General features: G+C 32.8%; 2 long non-coding RNA genes across 4 annotated transcripts; both read right to left on the reverse strand.

The window, feature by feature from the left end:
- Positions 1-6,556: 6,556 nt before the first annotated feature.
- On the reverse strand, positions 6,557-9,016 carry LOC143242181 (uncharacterized). The gene is made up of 2 exons (XR_013022538.1): positions 8,692-9,016; positions 6,557-7,509 (listed from the first exon to the last, which is right to left on the reverse strand). It is a non-coding gene; the product is annotated as an uncharacterized LOC143242181 (long non-coding RNA).
- A 2,822-nt stretch (positions 9,017-11,838) lies between these two features.
- On the reverse strand, positions 11,839-21,986 carry LOC143242180 (uncharacterized). Of its 3 annotated transcripts, none has more exons than XR_013022536.1 (4): positions 21,619-21,986; positions 18,670-18,756; positions 16,360-16,498; positions 11,839-15,472 (listed from the first exon to the last, which is right to left on the reverse strand). It is a non-coding gene; the product is annotated as an uncharacterized LOC143242180 (long non-coding RNA). The 3 variants fall into 3 exon arrangements; XR_013022537.1 differs by having other exon boundaries at positions 16,360-16,455; positions 21,619-21,985; XR_013022535.1 differs by having other exon boundaries at positions 16,360-16,459; positions 21,619-21,985.
- Between the last annotated feature and the right edge of the window lie 3,479 nt (positions 21,987-25,465).

Consider the following 25,465-nt stretch of genomic DNA (forward strand, 5'->3'; position numbering starts at 1 on the left):
GCAACCTACATGAGGATTGATAGCAACAAATTTCTTTTTAGTGGCAATTCCATCTGAATTATGCATTTCTACCAGTTGCTGTGTGACCATTACGGCATACCTCTTGAAAGTAAATTTTTTTTTGCAGTATTTTTGTAAACATGAAAACTATTTAGCAGCATACATGTCAGCAAGTGTAGGTCTAGCTTCTTAAACCATGCATGGGGTTTATGACTTGGCTCATAAAGCTTCAGCAACTGTTCTGCTTTATCAACTGCTCCCATGTTTTCATTAAACTTTTCTATATAGCATAGTTTTTTGTAAAATTGTCTCGTCCCCCCCCAAAGTAAGTTTTATCCTTTTCAACAAAATTAGCTGAATATTTTGTGGTTATCACATATACTGCTCTTCTGTCTTCCCATTTTACTATCAGAGCATTGTCATTACGAACTAAAGCTGTGTCATGACTCTCCAGATGCTCATTAGCGAGCTCTTTTGGGATTTCTCTATTAGTGTGAATAGTAGTCATCCCTCATTATATTTTGAGTTTTCAAAAATGTGCCAATCAAGTACTTGTATACCAGTTGACTACAGTTACATGACACCCTTGATCAAGAACAGATTCTAATAAATGGACAGTTATTTATTTTTTCACTAGATGTAAGCTTATTTACCCTTCAACATGAAGTAAAGAATATTGATTGTTGGGTATTCTCTGTAGTACACCCTTAAGCTGTATTCACACCAATTGTTTTCACTGTTGCACATGACAAATAATTTGATGCCTTGTACATTTAGTTTTTATGAATTGGCAAAAGCCTAGTCATCCTTTCCATAGAACTAATGCTTCATCAATTAAAATATGTTCTCCTACATCCACATTTTTCATCAAAATTTTCTGAAAAGCTCACCAATAGCATCCAAGCTTGTATAAGTTACATTTTGACATCATTTATTTTAGTAAAGCATAAAAATTTTACAAATGACATGCACGTCTCTACTTGTTATGGCAGCCCAGAAAAAATGAATACCTGTTTCATAGGGCATTCTTGCTCTAATACTGGTTCATATTGTTATATTTACATATTATAGTTTAAAATGAAGAGTAAAAAAATGTAAATATATCAATTTAAACGAGATCTTTACACTGGATGCCATTTACAAACAGTGATAGTACGACCCAAGGAAACACGGATGGTAACGGCCTTGAAGGGTGTGTAGAGTAGCATGTCAGGCAACTATGATGTGACGTCTTTAAGTGACTGAACCTCTGACACTGGAAACATCGGAGGGTTTGGAATGTAAACGGCCATTCCCCAATTTAGATAACCTGCCTTGATGGTGACAGGTGCAGGTGGTGATGTAAATGTCAGAATGAGGATATTGTTCGGTATTGTAACTCCATCTTTGTGAGTGGAGATACCACTGCAGAAACTCGAGTTGAGAACCCAGCTAAAATCTCTGACTCGGGGATGTTTTTCAAATCCCTCTCAACAATAACTGTTGGATGTTTCCACTGATATGTCTCCAGATCAAAGCTTCTTTCTGACTTTGGAGAGCTAGCAAGTCCCTACAGTCCCTTCTGAATAAAAAAGGAGGGCATTTGCCCTCAAGGTTTCTCTGAAAGAGAATGTAGGATAATAAAATGAGGTACAACTGGTGGTACAGATGTTGAACATTGCTGATCAGAATCTTCAAGACGTGATTGTTTTCCTATTGACTGTTTTTCACTATTTTATTTAAATGTTTGTTTGGAGGATCCATAAGAGAAAAGAAACTTTGGTGCCCTCTGATCCCACCCACCATAGAGCCCTATAAGGAGACACACTACAATGTCAAGCAAGGACACTGCAGCAATGACAGGGTTTTATGAGCACTACACCCAAACACCTGCATCAGACACAAAGTCCACAACACCTGTTAAGAACTTTCAACACTGGTACCTGGTTGACCATAGCCCAAGTGGACCAGCTGATTGATCCAAGGGGGGCCACCCCAAGGCTCCTGTCTATAGGAATTCAAGGTCAAAGTGGTGTGTTATGGTTGGACCCCAACCAACAGGATCCTATCCTCCCCTTCACGGTTCACCACACACGGTAAACACGTGGGTGGATGTTTAGATCCCAGAAGAGGTAATCTGAAAGAACAGAACCTTTCCTGGGAGATCCCTCACAACGTACAGGAGTCCACACTGAGGGGTGAGAATAAGAAGTGCAGTAAAAATTAAAATAAAGAAATAAAGTTGTCGTATGGAATAAAATACAGAATGTGAAATATCAATTTTTCAAATCAATTATATACGAAAGGGTGCGTGTATAACAAATATTTAAAGAAACACATTAGGGATGCTGCAAACACACAAATTGTGACCATAGTGATGACTACCAGAGCACAAAACTTTAATGATACAAAGAATTATCACAGAGAATATTAGGTAGGAAAGTAAATAACGTTTTTATGCAAAAAGTTATCATTCGGTTTGAGGAAAAGAACTTGCAAATTTATGCCTTTTCCCAATGTCAATATTTTAATATTTGAAGCAATCCAAAGTTGACTATGTGAGAAATGGCTCAACAGCTCCATGTAACAATCATTACCTACATCTACGAAATTGGAAAAGTTTCAAAACTTGGACACTAGGTTTTGGATAATTAACATGTTGAGAGAGTCACTATTAGTTAATCTTTGACAACAAGAAATGCTCATGAACCAATTCTGGAAAGAATTGTTAGTGGCAACGAGAAGTGTTTTTTTTTGTTTGTTTTTTTTGTTATGAGCATACTCAACGTAAGAGACAATTGTTGAATCTCTGTTACGCACCTGTACCAACACCGAAGAATGGCTGATATCCAAAAAAAAAGTTTTGCCTTGTGTTTGGTGAGATCTGGGAAGTGCAGTTTATCACAAAATTTTTGATCCAAATCACAGCTGAAAGATATTGTCATCAGTTGGAGTGCTAACACCAAGCACTGGTAAGGAAAAGAACTGCATTAATCAATATAGAAGACTAATGTTTTTCATGACTTAAGATTGTGTTTTGAATCCTACACACTTCATAAATAACCCAAGAAAAACTTCAGGCCTTAAAATGGGAAGTTGTGCCTCATCGATCCTATTCACTAGATACTGCTCCATCTGATTATCATGTTTTAAGATCCTCACAGCATTACTAAGATGAAGAAAGGTTTGTAAAAACAAGGAACTCAAAACTGACTTACGATTGTTTTTAGAATCCAAATTCAAGGAATTTTGTTCACGTGGAATCCATAACTTACTTAAAATATGGAATAATGGCATATAAAATAAAGTCAAATACAGTGGTATCTTCTTAAATGACTCCTTCCTGAACTATTTGGTTTCAAACATATTGTTTGAGAAAATAATGTCTCGGTTGTCGAACATAAACTCGGTTCCCGAACAAAGTTGTTTAGCCTGAACCCCTGAAATAGCTGATGAGCTGAACGACCCTTCGACCATTTTCGGCCCATGCCAAGTTTGCCCAAAACATTTTGCTCACACATGTCGCTCAGTCCACACCCCCACTAAAATCTGTTGTGAACGTTTTTTGTTTTTTTTTAAATATTCTGATTAAATAAGTCATCATGAAGTCAAAGAAGGATAATGAAAGCGGCAAACCAAAAAAGAAACGTTGTAAGAGCCACAATAAAGGAGAAAAAGATCTTGTAACGAAGTATGAGAGTGGTGTTTGCTTGTCTGACCTTGCTGCACAGTTTGGAATGGCAAAGTCTACAGTCTGCACCATACTGAAAAATAAAGGAGGTGATGTTGCAAAAGGAGTGACAGTGCTTATGAAACAAAGATCACAAACAATGGAAGAGGTGTAAAAAGTGTTGTTGATTTGGGTAAACGAAAAACAGTTAACTGGTGATAGCATTTTTGAGACCATCATTTGTGAGAAAGCAAAGCAGTTTTATGCTGACCTCCTGAAAAATACTTCTTGAAGGAGTGCTGATCCAAGTGATGTCTTTAAGGCTAGTAGGAGTGTTTTGAAAAATATTGGAAGAGAAGTGACATATATAGCTTCGTGAGACATGGGGAGGGTGCTCATTCTAACAAAGATGCTGCTGATAAATTTGTCAGGGAATTTAAGGACTATGTAGAAGCTGAGGGTTTTATTCCCGAACAAGTGTTCAACTGTGATGAGACAGGCCTTTTTGTAAGAAAATACCAAAGACAACCTACGTCACCAAGGAGGAGAAGTCACTGCTAAGGCACAAGCCAATGAAGGACAGGCTAACTCTCTTGTCATGTAATAATGCAAGTGGGGTCTTAAAACTTAAGCCTTTGCTTGTTTACCATTCTGAGAACCCAGTTGTTGTTTTTTTTAAATAATTTTCTGAAAAGAAAATTAAATGTCATGTGGAGGGCTAATAGTAAAGTATGACACAGAGTTAACCCTCAGAGAGTTCTGGAAAAATCACTTTAATAATCTCCATTGCTTGAGGATCATAGACAAAGCCTGGAAGGAAGTGTCTTTGAGGACCATGAACTCAACCTGGAAGAAATTGCAACCAGATTCAGTCGCAGATAGAGATTTTGAAGACTTTGAGTCTGAGCCTATTGTCGAGGATATTGTCTCACTAGGCAAGTGTATGGGCTTGAATGTGAGTGGTGATTATGTGTAGGAGTTGGTGGAAGACCACAACACTGAGCTCACCATGGAAGAACTCCAAGACCTTCAGAAGGAGCAGCAACAGAAGGCAACACTGAGGAATTGTCTTCAGATGAGGAGGAGGGAAGGGAGGGTGTTCCTAGTTCATTAATCAAGGAAAGTGTGGAAAATAGGGAGAGTTACAAAGTTTTGTGGAAAAATTTCACCCTGACAAAGCTGTAGCAAACTGCAGCATAAACCTTTTCAATGACAATGCCATGTCTTACTTCTGAAACATTTTAAAATGCAGGCAAAAACAAATCTTATTAGACAAGTTTTTAGTGAGAAATAGGTCCAGTTAGTCTCAAGCGTGTTGTAGTGGTGCAAAGGAGAGAAAAGAAAAAACCGAGAAGGAAAGTCACCTGACGTTTTTATGGAAGGTGACTCCCTTCAATAATCTTATAAGCTTTCATAAGATCACTTCTTACTCTTCTTTACTCAGCATTTCCCTGCATGCAACCTAAAATCTTGTTTTCCTTATGATTAACTAACATATATTGTCTAGAAGACCTTAGGAACACTAACAATTATGCCTCAATCTTACTTACTTGATTTTACAATGTCTTAAATGCAATATGAGGTCCAGAAATTTATTAACTTCACTTTATTTTAGTTCTTTTATCCTCTGTTCTCTTACACTCATAGGTATGTTTTAGTATTGTATATAGAATACAGGTTAACTAGGTTACAACTAAAATATTCATGGTTGACCAAGTATGATAATGACTGAAAATGTGTGATGACCATTGCTGTCAGTGAACAAAGGTAATGAGGTGACCTTATTCACTGGACAAAGAATGTAAGTTGAAATTCTTGATATGAGCCTACTTTCTTTGTTCACACTTTTACTAAATGATCAAAAAGAAAGATGCACTACTTTGGAGAGCTAAATATTTAGCATCACAGATATCAATCTTGAAGTAAAGAGGACTGGAAGGTTAAACACCAAACATCTTGAAGAAGAGGAACATTGTATTGTTTGAAATGGTAAGTGAGCTGCATCAGCTATTCCAATTTATCAGTAAAATAATGAATTTTAGTAGTCTGTTCTCTTTATTATACTCTTAAAATTAAACAATAAGTTATCCTGTTGTAAACACTCTCAAACTCCTATATTTTGTTTGTTTTAATTGATTTTTTTTACCTAGTGTTTTCCTTACATCATTACAATATGTTACTGATTTGCATGTTTGTTTGTTTTTTTCTCTTTATCATTTAGTACTGAAACTTATGTTAGTGAACTTTCTATTTGTCTTTCCTACAAGAAAACATCTCTTAAACAGCAACTTCTATAACTTTTTAAGAAATAAAAATTCATCCAATGTTTTTAGGTAAAAATAAAATATCTTCTATTTCTAAACTATTTGGTTCAGAGATGTCTCAAGAAATATTTCTAGAGAAAGAGGGTTAAAGTCAGAAGCAATGAATTTGCCATTACAGGCAAGTGCTTACAATCAGACTCGATCATTTATAATATGTAAGACTCATTTAAGTCATATTGTAGATTTGCAGCTATATATACTACATAATAGTAAATGTTGGTCTGTTCTTTTACATTCTTAACCCTGCATTAGAATTTCACCCTGTATAAAACAGCTGCTCAAATAGGTACAGTAATCTGAAATTACACAAAGTCCATTATTTCAATGGCATTTACTGTATATGTATACTAAGAACAATACATCTCTTTGGTAACCTGCTGCTGATATTACCAGCAAGTGGCAACCAGTTAATCCCAATCACATTATGTCAGGGCTTACAGAATGTTATCAAGACTGCATAGATTTCTTTGAAGACCTGACTGACAATTGCCATATTTTATATCCAAGAAGCTGCTGTGGTAGTGACATTTTCCATTATTAAGCTACAAGGTAGGTATCTGGAGGTTTTAAATAAAGCTGCTGATAAACCTAGCAATTTTTATTAGAACTCATAATCAAGTGTTCTTCATAAACCCAATATAGGAGAACTAAAATTAATTTAGTACATCACTTCTTAGCTTGCAGCCTGAGCAAATATAATTATTGTCAGAAAAGAACAAAATTATAAACCCTGTCATTTTGAAAATCCTTCAAAGGTAATGAGCACATTGTGTTTTTGTAACTTACAAGAGGGTAAAAATTGTAGATAATGGAAAAGTAATTAAAAGTTTTAATGACATTATAAGATCTAAAAAATTATCAAATGTTTATACCCTAGTATTTTAGTAGTATTAAAAGGATAAACAAATTCTTGCTTTTATGACCTTGATGTTATGCACATAAAACACTTTTACAGGGCATAAAACTGTCAGTGTTGAGTTCCTTTAGATTTTTTATGAGTAAAATTTCTGAAGACAGTGATTGTATAGACTTATGAAAAGTTAACAAATGTTTGAAAACGTCTTGATATTACTATTTTTTGACTACAATTTTCATGATAACAAAACACTGCATTTACATCTCAAAAGGTCCAAAATCAAATTCTATGACTACATGATGCACTAAACTCATACCTCACTGAATAACAAAATATACAACATGTTTACTCCAGTTATGTTTTACCAGATAAGGAAGATCATCAACACCTAAAGGCTATAATTACCTTTCTTCAGGAAATGAAATTCACAACATAATCACCAAATCAATGTAGTTAAACCCCACTATGTAATAAAGCATGTATCAAAACTACTCAAAAAACATAACTGATTATAACCAGAAAAAAAAAATACATACCAGCACTGTTTGTACACTAAGTCCTGTCTAATCAGATAAAACATTGTACAGTGGCCAGCTGTGGTTTTGTGCAGAGAAAACCCATACAATGGATCTCTGTGGAGAGCATATGTCAGCTTCCACTTGATAAATCCACTACTGCTGCTACATGGCACATGAACACATTAGCAAATTTTTTATATGTATGGAATTTTTCCATTGTCTTGTGACTCCTAAAAATAACCCTCAAAGCTGATAATGAAAACATAATGATATGAGCTGTCTCAGATATATATTTTTTCAGCTTTACGAGATTCTAGATTGACCAAATGTTATTATTTTACATGAATAATAAATGTAAAAAGGTTCAGTCATAAAGGAGAGATATTCTAATAAAATATAATAACTTTTAAATAGTTGTGTGAAAAAAATAGAGAAAAATTACAAATAAACTTTAAGAATATAATATAACAAGTTAGAAACTTAAAATCTCCCTCTGAATGCATTAATTAATTTAAAAACTACATGTACTTTGGACTTCAAAGGTTTATTACATGCATTAATGATCTAATGATTTCATTCATATATAATTTCAGTCAGACAATACGGTGAGTGGATGGTAGATAATATTCTAGACATATCAGACAGAATGTGTTTGTTCTGTTATAGCAAAGCAGCATCAGGCCATCTACTGTGTCCACCAAGGGGAATCAAAGCCCTGATTTTAGCAATGTAAATTCAAACACTAACCTCTTTCCTACTAGGGAACAGACAATGAACACTTGTATAACAGTTGTTATGGAGTGAATACCTTTTCTAAGTTAGCATTCACCAACTTCATATCATAAAAACTGTTGTAATAACAAACTACTTACATCAATAGTATTCCAACCACTACTGTAGTTGTTGTATGCCAGTGAGCCTTATAAGCTATTAAATGCAATGGTAGCCCACATCAAAATCTTATATCAAGGTTAAAATAGCCTTCTTGTTTTCAAATTATAAATTTCTCTAAAAAAAAGATTCCTAATTCTTTTAGCTTGTTTCACCACAGCCAAATACATTAGACTACTGAAGGTTTTTCAATGTGTGTAAATAATCATACTTAAATAATTTTAAACCTTCACACTACCATTATTTTCTAATGGGATTCAAAACATATTTATATATGGTGTCTTTGTTGTTAAAATTTGCAATAATTTTATCAAGATACAAATAATAGTTGATACTATGGAATAAGAACCAGAATCTCATTTGATTAAGTAAGTGGTTCAAAAGTTGTATGAAGTTCAAAGTTAGAAAATTGAAAACAGATGTTTAATTTCAAAGAAAATGGCTGATATTTACCTGTAAGTATTTTGCAGTAAAAACAATATTTCATGGTTAAGAAGGCTCCAATACATACAAAGATACATTAACAAATCCACCATCATATCATATTATTTACAGTTGGTGGCCCGGGATGGCCATGTGGGTTAAGGCATGCGACTTGTTATCTGAGGGTCTCGGAAGAGCAACGACTTAACACTACCTATTGCCAACCCTAGGTTAGTCTTTTACCAAACATGCTTGACCTTTCAGCTGTGGAGGCATTATAATGGTTCAGTCTATCCAACTGTACGTTGGTAAAGAGTAGTTCAAGAGTTGGCATTGGGTGGTGATGACTAGCAACCTTCCCTCTAGTCTTAAATTAGGGACAACTAGCGCAGGTAGCCCTCGGTAGCTTTGCGCAAAATTCAAAAACAAAACAACAATTTACAGTAGGAAAATAATTAAATGTATAAAAACTATTACCTTTTAAAATTATGTAAGAGTGTACACGTTATCTTATATACTTATAGATAACTCAAATTGTAAAAATATTATGCTAAAATATTTTAAAATTGTTTTACAAACTCGCGAAAGTTTATGACTGTATATATACATATATGGCCGACATGGCCAAGCGTGTTAAGGTGTTCGACTCGAATCCGAGGGTCGCGGGTGCGAATCCCGGTCACACCAAACACGCTCGCCCACCCAGCCATGGGGCTTTATAATGTTACAGTCAATCACACTATTCGTTGGCAAAGGAGTAGCAGTCTCCATATAAGGCAAACACCGAGGTGGATATTCAGGTCTCAGAGGAAATAACATAAATGTAGAACCTTCCAGGAGTACAAGAGAAGCAAAATAACAAAATAATGTACTTTTAAGTCTATCCACCTCACAAAACATATTTTGTTGTGTTACTTTTCGCGTAATGTTTCTGGTACAAAGAAACGAAGACAACATGTAGTATTCAGTATTCATTTTCCTTTATTGAGTCATTTGTACCATGGATTATTTCTGAATTCGAAGTTTCTCACTCCACCTTATCACCAGACAGAAGAAATATTTTCTAATACCTGTAATTACTTTGAGAGTCCCCGTCACATTAAACATGCTCGCCCTTTTAACCGTGGGAAGGTTATAATGTGACGGTCAATCCACTATTCGTTGGTAAAGAGTAGCCCAAGAGTTGGCGGTGATGACTAGCTATCTTCTCTCCAGTCTTACACTGCTAAATTAAGGACAGCTAGCACAGATTAGCTCGAGTAGCTTTGTGCGAAATTCAAAACAAGCAAACAAACCCTAGGTTTAGTTCACGTGTAGTTTCGATTGTAACGGCATTTCATTAACATATATTTATTTTAATATGAACGATTCTTTTAGTTAAATGTATATTAATATTTAGAAATATACGCCACTTCTTGTGTTAAATATGTATTGCGAAATTCTCCTCTATTTTATAAATTTGTAGAAGATTCTAGAGTAAAGAATCATCAATTGCAGATATGTGTGTTTAAGTTCTAGTTACTGCCAGTATTGTTGCCAACTGAAATTTGAACTTTGTCTAATGATTATGAAAGATAGTCATCAAACTCGCTGAGAAATAGCATATATTGTTAGTTTGTAACAGTTAGTATACTATAAACCTCAGAACTGATAACTGTTATAAGCGCTTATTAATCGAAAAAAAAACTACCTATATTTGACCAAGAACGTTCATTGATGTCGAACACTGCAAACCATTTAACTTTAGGCGATAGTATTTTTACGAGGACATTAGATATTTTCCGCGGTTAAAAGTCAGCTTATAAACGGCGTGAGTCCAGCGAATAATAGAGTTAGCTAGTTTCCTCGTTAAGTGAACTGCATCTATATCAACTTGAAAGTTATTATCATGCCAGATAGAGGACTTGATATTGTTTTTGTGTGTATGAATCTTGTTGGCAATTATTATAAATTTGATACACGTTCACATTAAATTTCTCGCTGCTTTCATTCATATAAGAAAAACTACAAAGACATTTTAGTTTCCCATGTTGTTTTACCATTTATATTATACTTATGTAAATATATATTGTTTCCATAATCTTTCCAAATACAGACAAATACTATAAAACGAGTTTATATAAAATTGTGTTATGATGCAGTTGAAGATAAAATATTAATAACTAAATCAAACTTCAAAGAGATTGCAATATTTACAGAAATACTATGTACTATTCATGTTAATGTAACACAAATAATATTTAATAAATAGATGTATGTCGGAATGAACATGAATTCGTGAAATCAAAGTATTTTGATGGCTAAAAATTATTATACCAAGATATTGAGTCTTACATTTACTAAAGAAAAACAAAGCAATTCTATAAAGATATAAGACGAAACCCCAATTTTCAAATTAAAAAAAAAAACATCGATGCAAAAAATAGTAATAATGGACACTTCATAAAAAAGGCATAATGTCAAACAAACAAATACATTAAAATTTTAGAAATAAATAACTTCACTTTTGTCATCCTGCAATTATTATGTCAAATACATAAGCAAATACCTAATTGGATTACCGAAACGATTCACTAAGAAACACATCGACATATATACCATAATCACACCAAATCCAGATATTCATTAAGAAGGATGGCATCTGAATAGTGCTTGATATTGGTGGTGTTGCACAGCATCATCCTTATCATACAGTTGAATGTTTCTGCAGAGTTGACATGGCACCTGCTGAAATTGGTAAATCCATCTAGTATTAAAAAATGCTGTCTTCTCTGTAAATCCTGTCTTCATTAGGATTTGGCAATAACCTTTACTGAGGTTGATCTTTGAAGAGAACCTGACCTTATAATTTCTAGGTTGTCCACAGTTTCAGAGTTGAACTTCATCACAAGATTCAGCTTTTGGAAATTTATTAAGAAACAGTTAACCTATCTCTAATTTTTGTGATTAAAACTGGTAAATGGTAGGCTAAATTTGAAGGCTTAACAATTCCAGCTTCCAACATTGCCTCAGCTTCTTGCTTTGTAAGGTACAGTGGAGCCATTAAACATGAAATTGCTTAAGCCGCTGTAGCAAGTCTTGTCCCAGAATTTTTGATGTATTAAATCTACTACCTGGCTTTCTAAAGTTTCTCACACTCTCCTTGTCGTTGACACTGACATGACGAATATGGCGAGGATTATCGCGGCTCACCGCTAATTTAAGAAAGTGCAAAAACGTGGCTTACAAATTTAATCCTGGCTTTATAACTTCAAGGAGATATTTAAAAAGGATTTGCTTTAATTTGGGAAATAAATAGAATATATTACAGTAGAAATTGACCGTTAATCTACCTTATCCGCTCTGTATGCCAGCTTTATGGAGGCTGCCATTGTTACCGAATCACACCTCTCCATACATTAAACTTAATCCGCGGTAAATCCGTGAAAAAGTGATCAATAATTAAAGTATTATTTTAAATTCGATAATCCAATATTTTTATGGAATTGTATAAATATTAGCCACACACCCAATAGACATCACTTCAGTTTCTGAGCTGTTGGCGACTTCGGCTTTTCAGTCACAAAGGTTTAATCCGTGGACCTATTAAGCCGTGGTTAACAAGGTTGACTCCCCAAATACTGCATCTTAACGGCGCTCCACTGTATTTCATTGCATAAGGTATCTGAAAGGGCTTCACTTTAGCTGGATACCATGTTGTTGTGTTGCACAAGGCCTATCTTTCCTGATGATGACAAAACTTTTTCCAAACACTATACATTCATTATCATGTTAAACTTTTAATAAGATTTGTTATCAGTTCAACCCATCTTTAAACTCTATAAGCTTACTTACCTTATGCAAAGTTATCATACATTTTCTCTTTGAATAAAATTTCTTTAGCTTTAAAATATAATTTTATACACAAATACATTCAGAATTCACAACAAAAGAAACTTTACAAAGCTATAAAAAACAACCTATATTTTAACTTTATCAACACATGATAGTCTATGTGCTATATCCAAGTACATTTAAACTTTCTCAACAATTGTTATCATAGCAAGAATAGTTTCTCTATTTCTTTTATGAAGAGAGGGTCCAATTAGACTTCTAGTGGTTTAATTAATAAGTGTACATCACATTCATTGTTTTTATTATTTATACCTGTGTTACAAGTCATTAGTGATAAAATTAATTAGAAAGTCTATTATTATTAGTTCATATAGGTTGTAATGAACAATTTAAAATCTATATCTTTATTTCTACTAATGTGATCAATTGGAAAATAAAAACAAACATTTTAAACTTTAATTGAAATAAATTATTATATTTTGAAAGGAAAACCATGTCTACACCTCTATTCACATTTTAGTGTTTGCAAACATCAGTTTGTTTTCAATTCTTTTTTGTCACTTGCATTTTTACTTATTTTGGATATCAACAGTACTAAAACATTTGTGACATTATAAGTTTCAAACAATGAAAAACAGATTTTAAAGTAGGCATATGTTACAAGAGCTACAAGTGTCATAAATATAAGGGCTACAAATGATGTAAGAAATAATAACCATAAATTTTTTTTATTACCATTTAGATAAAAAAGGTAATTTTTTTCTAACTTCATTACCAAAATGTCTGGTGCAGACAGCCTAGTTGCTTTGCACCATGAAATGCCAAGCTAACCAACCAACAATGAAAATGTCTAAATCCCTCCACTGTGCATTATAAATTCAGAAAAATAATGCTAACTTTATTAAAAACAAATCTCCATAAAGTCTAGAATGCATGCACACTGTTAATTTCTGGAAAAAAGCCAAGGCCTGATAATTTACCAGGGAAACATTCAGTTGATGTTCATATTATTGTATTCATAAGTTAATGGCTGAATCTACACCTGACTGTTACAGATTCAAAATAAAGTAAATTCAAATAAATAATAATAAAGGTAATTAATAGACCAATCAAACAGATATTGAAACCTAATATTTATTTTCAATACTATTGACTGTTTTCCTAATTAAATGAATGGGGGGAAATGGAGGGAGGAGTTAAGACCCCACAGATAAAAACATTAAATGATACAGGTATTACTTTAAAAAAAAACAGCTAGAAGGGATGGGGTTTAAACTCCCTTGATCTCTACCTTAAATTCATGTCTATTTAAATATAATATAAAACAATATTATTATTATTTTCTGAAAAATGTGCATAATGTTTACCCCTATGGATCCCTTCACCTCACCTGCATTCTCTCATACATAACTGAAGAATACAGTTATTAAATACTAAAAATATGAATGACTGGACCACTTGGGCTCACACTTATACAACTTTAAATAATAGTGATACAATTGTAAAGCAAAAACATCACACAGTGTGAGAAAAAAAATCAAAATACAATAAATTTACACCTTATTATTAAAATAGCCAGAAAGTTGACAGTCAATGGTTCAAAATTGGTGCAGTGATAGATAGCTTCTGTAGCTTTGCAGTAACAATGACAGGAATAGTAAATTTAATGCAAATGGAAGTCGTAAAGCATCCCCCACACCTGCCTCTTATGCAAGTTTGTACCTAACAAATATTTTGATCATCTGGATATTTGGAATAACTGGAAACATTAATTTCAATTAGTTTATTATTAACATGACAACTGATTCAATCATAATTTTGATTAATTGCTAAAATAATTATTACAAACACTTATTTTGATTGGTTAAATGATTCAGTTCTTCTGTAAGCAGATGCACGTTAACATCACATTAGTAAAGAAATCACAAGTTTTACTAATGAAGAAAATTAAACTTAAAATGAAAAACATTTTACAACATACAATACATAATGCAAGACATGAACCAGTAAATGTTGTTACTATTATATGGATGCAGGCAGTGTGTATGGGTGAGAAGTTTCACTGATCTTTCAGTTCCCACTAAAGTGAATACAAACAAGTTTGATCCATAGTTCACATCTCCACAAAGATAGAATACATTTAACTGCAAGAAATGTGAGGTGAAGAACATTTGAACTGCTTGTTCCAAACCTGAAAAGGAGAAGGCTGGGCCCAAATGAGGTTGAAAAGAAGAAAACTACCCAAATGAATGGGTTATTGAGAGGAGTTAAGAATGGATTTCCCCCACTGTCATGAGGAATCCTCCCTCTATTGTATCTTGTAGAATCAGTGGAGTGTGGTCTATGGACTGTGAATGAGCAGAAGCAAACATTATCTAGTTATTCATAGAGAGAAGAGCACAAATTATCATAGAGTGAAAAAAGAATTGAGGTTTGTCCAAACAAACAGGAAAGTCCTTAAATGGAAAACATGATATAGGGCAATGAAGTGGACACTGTGGGGAAGAATTTTAAATTGTGGATTATGAAGGGAAAATGGTTTAGCACATGATTAACAATTTTGAAAAATAAAATAATTATATGTTACTAGTAGTAATAATTGTAACTTACAAATAATCTAGGCTAAACATACCTAGTTAAATTACTAATAATGAACTAACAAAGCCATGAAATCTGTTGAGACCACAAAGTATGTAAGATTAATGTACTTGCAAAGTGATTAAATGTATCTAGTAATAACACAATCAATAATCAACATCTCATTTACAATTCATTTAAAATAACTTAGGTGAATAAAGACATATAAATATCTAACTTACCAAAATCCATACATTAATGACATGAAATACTCAATTCTCCCATGTGTAAATAAGAGTAAAGCCACACAAATGACATCTGAGTCACAACTACCATAGGTATATCAACCAGATTTGAAGTGTGGTAAAGTTTATCAACATGTACCGGTCCCCTGGTAGAACTGGTATCAACAGAAACAAAAGTATGAGAAGAGCAATTCTCTCCCAAAACAAACAACTTGGAAGCATGAAAAGTAGTGGAAAACTAAAACTCTTGAAATGGTGTGGAATATGACAGGCTAAAATAAAAAGTGTTAAAAACAAAGAAAAACAGGCTCAAATGTCTTCTTATTGATTACATTCTTACTTAGAAACATTGTTTTACTGAAAAGAAGAAGAAATCAGTGGCTAAACCCATGAATCTAATTTCCTTAGAATTAGTCTGTATATAACGTTGAATTAAATTCCTGGAAAATCTTACCAGTAGCATGTTTAGCTATAATGGGAAATTCTATAGTCAATACACTGATCATATATTACTGCAGCAGTAATTTGGTTTGTCAACATATTAGATACCCAGAGCTCTCATAAATGTGAACAAGTGACCTCAATGTCAGGCTCAGGGAAAAGAGGAAAAATACCAAAGACAGGAATTTTGTTTCTTTTGTTGTTGTGGTTTTACTTCTGAAAATATTTTTGACTATTTGAAAGCTGCAGGAATATTCTTCTATGATATCATATGTTTATTCTGGTTTATCAAGTGCAGTATGCAATAATTGATTGAAATCCAAATTATTTATTAGATAAAAATTCATCTTGACCAAAAAATATAGAATTTAAACTTTTTATATTTGAAATGAAAGATATAAACTCTTAACAGAATTAGATTTATCTACATTAATTTTCTAAAAGGTACAACTGAAGATTGCCATTTAAACTCTTAAAATGCTTCAGTAGTCTAACACTAATAATGCAAACACAGAAAACCATACAGTTGATTTAAAAAACCTTTATACTTTACGTTTTTAGTAGATAATAGATACATAGATAAAAAAATAAACTACATTACCTTCATCTCTCAAGTCTACATAAATACTCTTCTTTTCACTCTTATTTTCAACATCATCGTGGGAAAACTTGCATTTGTCACCTTTCTTACACTGTTCTTACTTATAAAAAAACATACAGTACAGATTTAGGATCAGTTCCTTAAATTAAAATAGTTATATCACCTTTCTGCAAGAGATGAATATAACTGAACTGTAGCCTTGTTGAGAGTAACAAGATAAAACACTTCAATGCTGTGGTATGTGATTTACATTAAGCAGACTTTTATCACTTGTTTTGATTCACCCTAAGAATATCAGTGACCTAACTATTGAAAAACACACAAAAATTATGAACGCTCATTTAATATTAAAGATAGTTATGTACAGTATAATAATTCATGCTTTTAGTTAATATGTACACAATACTTGTACCACACACTTGTTACATAAGTTGTTTTAATTTTTAAAGTTATAAAAACAGATAAAATGTACCAGCATGCATTTTTAAAATGTATAAAAATAACATTCAATAAAATTACAGTAATATAATAGCTTATGCTTTTTGTTTTGAATGAGTTTTAGCTACGTAAATAATGTCATTGTACTTATAAAGCCAATTATTGTTGGTTAGTCACAATTATCTACCTGATTTATGTCTCTGCTAAGTGTTATAACTGCAGAACTCATATGGAATAAAACTGTATTTCTTTCCAACCACTCCGAAAGAAAATATTTAACTCTCACTGATAAAGAATAAATATTTATAATTACAAGTTATACATTAGTACAATTTTAGTGCCAGACCTTAAAAAAATAATGAAAATAAATATTTAGAACTTTAAATGGGTGAAATTGTAAACCTGATGTTCCACACTTTAGAAATTCTTTTATATATGACTAATGCTAAAAAATCCTCACTTATGTCAGGAAATGTATCTCTAAAAGTAGAAAGCAAAGAGGTTCCATCTTTAAACACATTTAAGACTACATGTCAAGAGCAATATTAATATGGTAGAATACATCATGATGTATTTCAGTTTCTATATAATACATAAGGTATAAAAACCATAATAATTCTGGAAAGTATTTTAACTTTTTCTTGAATAACTCAGTTTGAAAGAGTTATCAACTTATGTTATTTGCTATTTCTAAAAATAATATCTTAAAATCCTTTATCACCAACTTAGACAGCCAGATCATTGATGTATCCAAAGATAATCTGTATTAATAACATTTTATGTAGTAATTCTTAAAGTCTTCAGTTAACTATAAAATCCTATGTTTTTTTAGTACTATTAAACCTCACATTGACATATTCTCCTGCTCATTTTACACCACTTCAAAACAAGCAAAAGCAATACTGGAAAAAAAGAAAAATCTTTGTATTTATATGTTTACAAAAACATGCCATATCAACATGTAGGGAGAGGTTAAGTGATTAACAATATATCACGTATTTCGTGATGACGAGAAACCAACTTGAAGTAAAAAATGTATTTCAGGACAACTGTTGCAAACTCCTTCTTTGTTAATCTGGAGATGACCTAAGAAGGTCAAAACATTGTTCTCAATTTTGTTTTGGTATCACCAGTTGTCCTAAGATACATATCACATACTTGTTATGTTACTGGAAAGTGATACAACAATGGGAATATACAAATTTCAGAATTTCCTGCTCACACTCTCTATCAAATTACATAGAAATAACTTATGGGAAAGCTTGTCTAATCTAGCATTTGTATTAGGTAAAATTAAAATAATAAACCTTTACACTCCATACAAAAATTATACTGCACAACAATTTTTTTTAAATTTTTTGCTTCCTGAAAAGGTTTTGCTGATTGTGGCAGGTATCTGGTGGGTATGCACAAATATAGTTTTGGTTTTGCTTCATCAGTAGAAACTTTGAGAAATAGTTAGTTAACTGTTTACTGGCAATAACTTATTTAATTGTGTTTATGTTTGTAATACACTATTAAGTTCAACATAATTAAAAGTGTTTTGCTCCTAATTTTTGTTTGTATTCAATGTCCAGTGCATCACGTTCCAGTGTTCAAGAGTAGTCAGCAAGCATTGACAAATTCCAGTTGCCCTGATATTGTTTTCCCATTGTAGCAAAACTGAAGATTTCAATGAAACTATACGTAATGGGCAAATGTGGACGTGATTTTCATGATCAGCAGCCAAACATCTATAAGGAACACCCAACAGTGTTCAAGAAGCAAAAACTTTGTTGTGCAGTGTTATCTAACATTAACTTCATTCTCCACAAGCAAGGAAAGGTGACAGAAAAAAAAACCTATTTCTTAATATAAAGAGTAGTATTTTACCTTTCTCATCTTTCTGTGTTGTTACAGATTTTAATGTCAAGTTCAGGTCCTCAATTTCCTTCTTTTTCTTCCTACTTGTTGATCTACCTAAGGTAATGTGAGTAGAGTGTGATTACTCTTATATTACCAACAATTTGTTTGAACCTTTGTATCAATAACTTTAATAAACATGGCATACTATTTCACTGATTAAGTAAACAAATTATGCATTACAAAGATAATTAGAGTTTTAAAATATTCAAAACATATTATGTAATAAATGTTCATTAAAAATAAAAAATGTGACAGCTGTTAAGATGAAAATTACACTTTATGAATTTGACATTAATGTGGTACTTATAAGATAACTATATGGAAGTATTATTTTACACAGCCTTTCATACTGTTTTCTTCATACTTTTCTACAGACAATGTTGATGATAATTATGAAATTACAAAGTGTTAAAGACATGTTAAAAGGTCAACAGAAAATTCTGCAGTTTCAAACACTGGTAAAAGTTAAGGTAGCCTTGGATACCTTGTTTGACTAATATTTTGAATGCTAATGCACTGTCTTCTCATAAGTTTATAAGAACTGACCACACCTTTTCAGCACGATATTAAAGCAGTAAAATGAAGTAAATAACACCCAGAATTTGCCTTTATCAGACCCAATTTAAATTCATCTGATCTATTTAGGATGTGTGTGTGTTGATGTGCATCACCACTGAATATACCCCAAATCAGTCATTTTCTGACCTCAACAAAGTATTTGGTTATTTCAAAATCAGATTTGATACACTAGCCAAAGAATACTATAAAAAACAGAAACAAGAAACAGTCTCATCTTTACCTGACACACCATCTCATGTGCACCAGACAAAACAATATCACCAAACAAGAAGCATCACAATGTAATTTGAAAAACAATTAGTCAACATGACTGTAATCCATCATTACTACACAACCTGTGTGAGGAAATTAGTCACTCACACAATCAGCAGAACTTCACAAGTAGCATGGAAATTTCTAAGGCAGACATAAAGACAGCTTTCTGTGCAAGACATGAACTGCCTCTAAAAAGATTAATTTTTGATTACTGAATATTGAAGATGGTAATAATTGGACACACAAGTTGATTATTTTCATAAAATTAATTGATTACTTTGCATGAAACTAACTCATGTATCAATTCTCATTCTGATTAAGAAATTTTGAAATTTAACCATGAATTTTGCAACAAGTTATTTTATGGTCTGGCCTAAAGCTAAGCAATGTAAATCTAATTCAGATAGTCAAAGTGAGAGAAAAATAGTGCCACCATCAACACAGATAACCATTTATTTTAGTTTCTGTTCATATACATTAAAATTACAAATGGTTGATATAAATAAATCAACTTTTTTTAGACTGTTTGCAAATTTTTAACACTGCTTCCACAAGCCAGACACCCAGGATTTGTGCTGAATGGCTATCCTTAATAAATAACATCATTCTAGAATGAGCTAAAACTCACTTTTAGTTTTCTGGTTGAACAAAAATCTCCTACAAAGTTTTATGAAAAAAATATGCAGATTTAGTAATGCTATTGAAAGTTTTTGACTCCCATAGTACACAGTAGTAAACTTGGAAGATGTGTATGTTATGTTATTAACTATTTGTTCTCATTCTTGCTTTTTGTTTTCAGAGTAGGTACAAAGGCCATGACCTTCACATCAGTGGGATAATTCTCATCTAGCTATTTCAAAAGTTTGTTCTTCAATCTATCTTTCATTTCTTTAAACATCATTGACTAGAATATCAGAGCAAGTATAACTTTTCTGGCAAAACTTGTTGCACATTATTGGCATATGAGAATAGTTTTGTATTATCAGATTTAATTGTATTTCCAGTCATGTTCATAAGATCATCTGGATCTCCTGGAAGTAATGTAGTACTAAAAATCCTTAATCCTGCCATGCAGAATGCAAGCAATCAACTGTTCTTTTCAAGAGCACTGAAACTTGATGCTTTTCATCGAGCTTCTTGATTTGGAAAGTTTAATGTTGTTGTGCATTCAATACCAAATTGAATCGGCATTGCTCCTGTGCCATGTTGAAATACCACAACGTCTTGCTTTTACACTTCAATTCTTGGATTATCTGCATCATTCATTCAGTGTCACAAACTCCATGGGATCCTCAGAAGTTCTGCTAGACATTTCGTCTTGGCACTCTCAGTGGAATAGATGAATCAGTCCTTTATTTTCTCTTTCTTCATACTTTTAAATTACCTTGCAGTTCTTTCACACCTGTTTTTATGCAATTTTGACCTCTAGGTCTGAACCATTACATCTACACTGTCACTTTGAACTTACAAGTCACTTTCTTCTTTTCCTGTATCAATGTTACTTTATCAATACAGGATCAGCACACTTAATCACTGAATGTTGTAGCATGTTGACATCTGTTTTGTGGCCAGCTGTAGATCAAATTTTCACAAAGTGTGCAACAGTTATCTGTATTTTGGCCAATCAGGTTTTGGTAAAGGTATCAACCAATTAACTAAAGATCGAAGTGACTGCAAAGTGCAATTATCTACCCATGCTGTTTTTGGTCTTGTATCTGATTTTGTTTTAATGAAAAACTATTTAATATTATAAAAACTAGTTTTTCATAGTTTAAAACTTGCACATAAAGAGTCATTAATACAATTAAGTTATTAAGAGAAGTACTTGCCCTGTTAAGTGCTCTTGAAGCTTTACTAGTTGCTTCACGTGTACAAGTGACAGTAAGAATAAAACCATAATAACCTGTAGGACTCACTCAACCACTAGAAATACCTTTTCTGATTACAATAGAGCCACAATTCGAAGCACGTTTTCACCATTGCCTTTAAAGTCTAAAATTGTAAATTTACAATTTATGTAGTCCCAACTTATAAGTTTTATACTAATAATTTCATTTTAAAATGTTGTCCAAATCTACTTACACAATTCGGCAGACACTACTTGTAATGAGAATGAACAATTATTAATTATGTGGTTAACTAACTCGTTTTCGTATTAACCCTCACAGACCAGCATTAGGCTTAGCAGCTACGATAAATTCAAGTTACAGTACATTTTTACAAGTACAAATATTGCACTGGTTTATATTTACAATGTCCTTGTACACGACAATAAAATTTAAATATGTTTCACTTTTTTTTCTTCTTGTAAATTTTCTTTCCTGATTCGTTTGGTTTTCCTTGGGGTGATCACTTCACATAAATAAATCTATAAACATTTTACTGCATCATATCTTTTAACCCCAACGTATTGAATGCAATATTTTGCTTGAAAATTGTCAGTGACCTGCGTAGTAAGCTACATGTGTTATCGAGCGACCTCTACAATTCCAAAAGTGCCAAGCGAATCTGCAAGAAAATTCTCGTCATATTAAGAATATTAAAAAGCGTACGTATGCTTATATTCTTGTCATTGTTAGTAGAATGGAATATTTTGTAATTCTAGCAGTATTATGAGATTAAAAGGTGACAAATAGGACTTGGATGATATCACAATAGTTGTCTCCAGATCTAAGGTAAGTAATTAATGTGATTTTAATCTGTAATGTTTAATATTGCATTAGTACTAAAACTGGCGCTCATGCCCACGAAGGCCCGGCATGGCCTAGCGCGTAAGGCGTGTGACTCGTAATCCGAGGGTCGCGGGTTCGCGCCCGCGTCGCGCTAAACATGTTCGCCCTCCCAGCCGTGGGGGTGTATAATGTTACGGTCAATCTCACTATTCGTTGGTAAAGAGTAGCCCAAGAGTTGGCGGTGGGTGGGGATGACTAGCTGCCTTCCCTCTAGTCTTACACTGCTAAATTAGGGACGGCTAGCACAGATAGCCCTCGAGTAGCTTTGTGCGAAATTCCCAAACAAACAAACAAATGCCCACGAAATGTGTAAAGCTAAAATTCTACGTCGGATGTTGATCAAAGCTGGTAGTAGCGGTAGTTGTGAGTTTATTATTGCAATTACAAACTATAAATTAAAGTACTTCAAAGTGTATATGAGATTGGGATAAATGGCTCATTTATTATTTGAGTTCATATTGTTTTGTGATACAATAACTTGTAAGTTACTCAAAATTTCGAATACAAAGACTTACATTTTCAAAGCAGTATAGTTTTGTAATAAACTTTTCAAATTCCGAGTGAAAATTCGTTGGATATCAGTTTGTTTGTTTGTTCAGAATTAAGCACAAAGCTGCACAATGTGCTATCTGTGCTCTGCCTACCATGAGCTTCGAAACCCGGGTTTTAGTGGTGTGAGCCTGCAAACAAACCGCTGTACCATTTGAAGCTTGGATATCAGTATGAGCACCTTTCTAAAATCTAAATTGTATTTCATTAGGTGTCAACTAAGTCCTAAAACGTAACCTTAAGAATATTAGCAATAGAAATAATACATTTAGCAGATTAAGAATAAAATATTAGTTCTTAAAGCTATAGTCTTTGATTGACAATGTAGTACCAAAGAAACTGCTGTTGTGGCATATAACACAACTCATTAAGGATGTTCATTCGAAGCATTCAATTTCACACACACACACACATATATACATACATTCTTTTGGGATCACTGGCCATTAATAGGAAGCCAAAGGGTCTGATATTAATGAAGATGAAAAAAGTTCTTAAACTGTTCAGTTACTTATTTTGCTTATGCTTGTGACGTTTTTGGATAAAATACATATAATTTTCACAATAAAAGATTATTACTTAAATCTCAAATATTTGCGTATTTTATACAAATTTATTATAAAAACATTTTCAGCATTTCAGTGTTGATTTGATAAAAATACACATGTACTGATTATACTTTATATATGTATATATTTGTTTGTTTGTTTTGAATTTCGTGCAAAACTGCTCGAGGGCTATCTGCGCTAGACATTCCTAATTTAGTAGTTTAAGACTAGAGGGAAGGCAGCTAGTCATCACCACCCAGCGCCAACTTTTGGGCTAATATTAGGTTTATTCGCTGGCTTTCCTTCCTTATAGAACATTAATATATTTGCAAGCTTCCAAGAAACTTGGATGTATCCTGAGGATAGTGATAAGTTAAAAAAGTGAATTTAAGTGGTCAAACAATTTTGGAGTGCCCTTTTTTAGGAGGATAGCTTGTATTTCGTCTTCATCTGGTGCTTTGTTTTTTGTGTTTTTTATTGCTTCTAGTAATTCATGAAGGGATATTTCATTTGTTATTAATGTGCTTTCATAATCTGTATCGGAACTTGTATTTGTATCAGTTATGTTTACTGGAAAAATTGGCTCAAATTGATGTTTATTGTTTACTATGTGATTAGTGACTATTGTAGAAAAATGTATTCATATCTGGATCAGTGTGAGTTTCAAATATATTTTGGAGTTGATCTTTGAAAGCTTCGGCTATTTATTTATTTGTGTGTGCTATAGTGTTATTATGTTCGAGTGGAGGATATTTCTTTGTGTTTGTGTTTTCATTTGTGAGTCTTTTAAGATGTGACCAGAATTTTTTCGAGTCAGTCTTATCATTTAGTTTATTGCAGTAATTGTCCCATTTATTTTGTTTTTGTTGTTTTATATGTGTTCTGATGTGATTTCTAATGTTGTTTATTTGCGTTTTGGTTTCTCTGTTTCTTGTAATCATGTACTGGCTTCTTAATTGTCTTCGTTTTTTGATTATATTGATCATTTCTGTGGTGGGTTTACATGTGTTGTTTGTTGTTTTGGTATTGTTAACTTGGCTGCTTTCTGAAGGCACTCCGTAATTGTTTGACAGTAGTTATCCATTTCAATATGGGTTTTAACTTCTTTTATAACTTTATTAGGTAACAGGTTGTCTAATTCCTGTTTGTAATTTTGCCAATTTGCTTTTCTGTTATTAAATTTTTCTTTCCTAAGTGTTATATTTTTATGGGGGGCAAGATCAAAGACACAATATATTGGGAGGTGATCACTGTCAACATCCTTTCCCACTTGAAATTTTATCAATTTCTGGCTTAGGTTATATGTGCACATACACAGGTCTAGTATGTCACTGGAGTTAGTGGCATACGCTGTATGTGTGGGGGTGGTATCATTTACTAAAGCTATATTATTATCGTCTATGAATTTTATTAGATTTCTACCATTGGAATTTGAGCTTCGGCATCCAAAGGTAACATTTTTACTATTTAAGTCACCCATAACTATGGAGTTTTGGTTGTGGGAAAGGATGTTGCTAAGTAATGTTATATCTATTTGTTTGTTAGGTGAGCAGTAAATTCCTGCTACTGTTACTTCAGTTTTATTCCTTTGCAGGATATCTACAGTATCATGTTCATTGCTGCTGCTAAATTTAATTTCTATTACTGAAAGCTCCACTTTGTAGAAAAGCATTATGCCTCTGTTTTCATCATTTTTATTTGTTCTGTCTTTTCTTATGGTTGAATAATTTGCTATTTTAAATCTATTGTTATTGTATATTAGAGTTTTGCTTACTATTATAATATGGGGGTTAGTTTCTTGTATTAGGTCTTCGATCTCATGTTTCTTGGAAGCTATTGCACCTTGGATGTTGATATATACTACTGTGAACATTGTGCTGTGAGCATGTATCCAGTAAGTGTTGATATTATGTCGGGTGTGATGTGTTTTTTGGAGATATTGATCAGTAGTTCAAAACAGTTAGTTGTCTGGTTTGGTTTAGTGTATTCTGTTACGAATTCTGTAATTATGTTTTGATTATTGTTGTGAATAGGCTTGTTTTATCTGATGTGTTAATATTTGTTTCTTGTATGGTGGGGCTGTTTTCTTCTGGTTTTTGT

Source organism: Tachypleus tridentatus, unplaced genomic scaffold (genome assembly GCF_004210375.1).
Source record: "Tachypleus tridentatus isolate NWPU-2018 unplaced genomic scaffold, ASM421037v1 Hic_cluster_2, whole genome shotgun sequence".
In the NCBI taxonomy this organism is placed as follows: domain Eukaryota; kingdom Metazoa; phylum Arthropoda; class Merostomata; order Xiphosura; family Limulidae; genus Tachypleus; species Tachypleus tridentatus.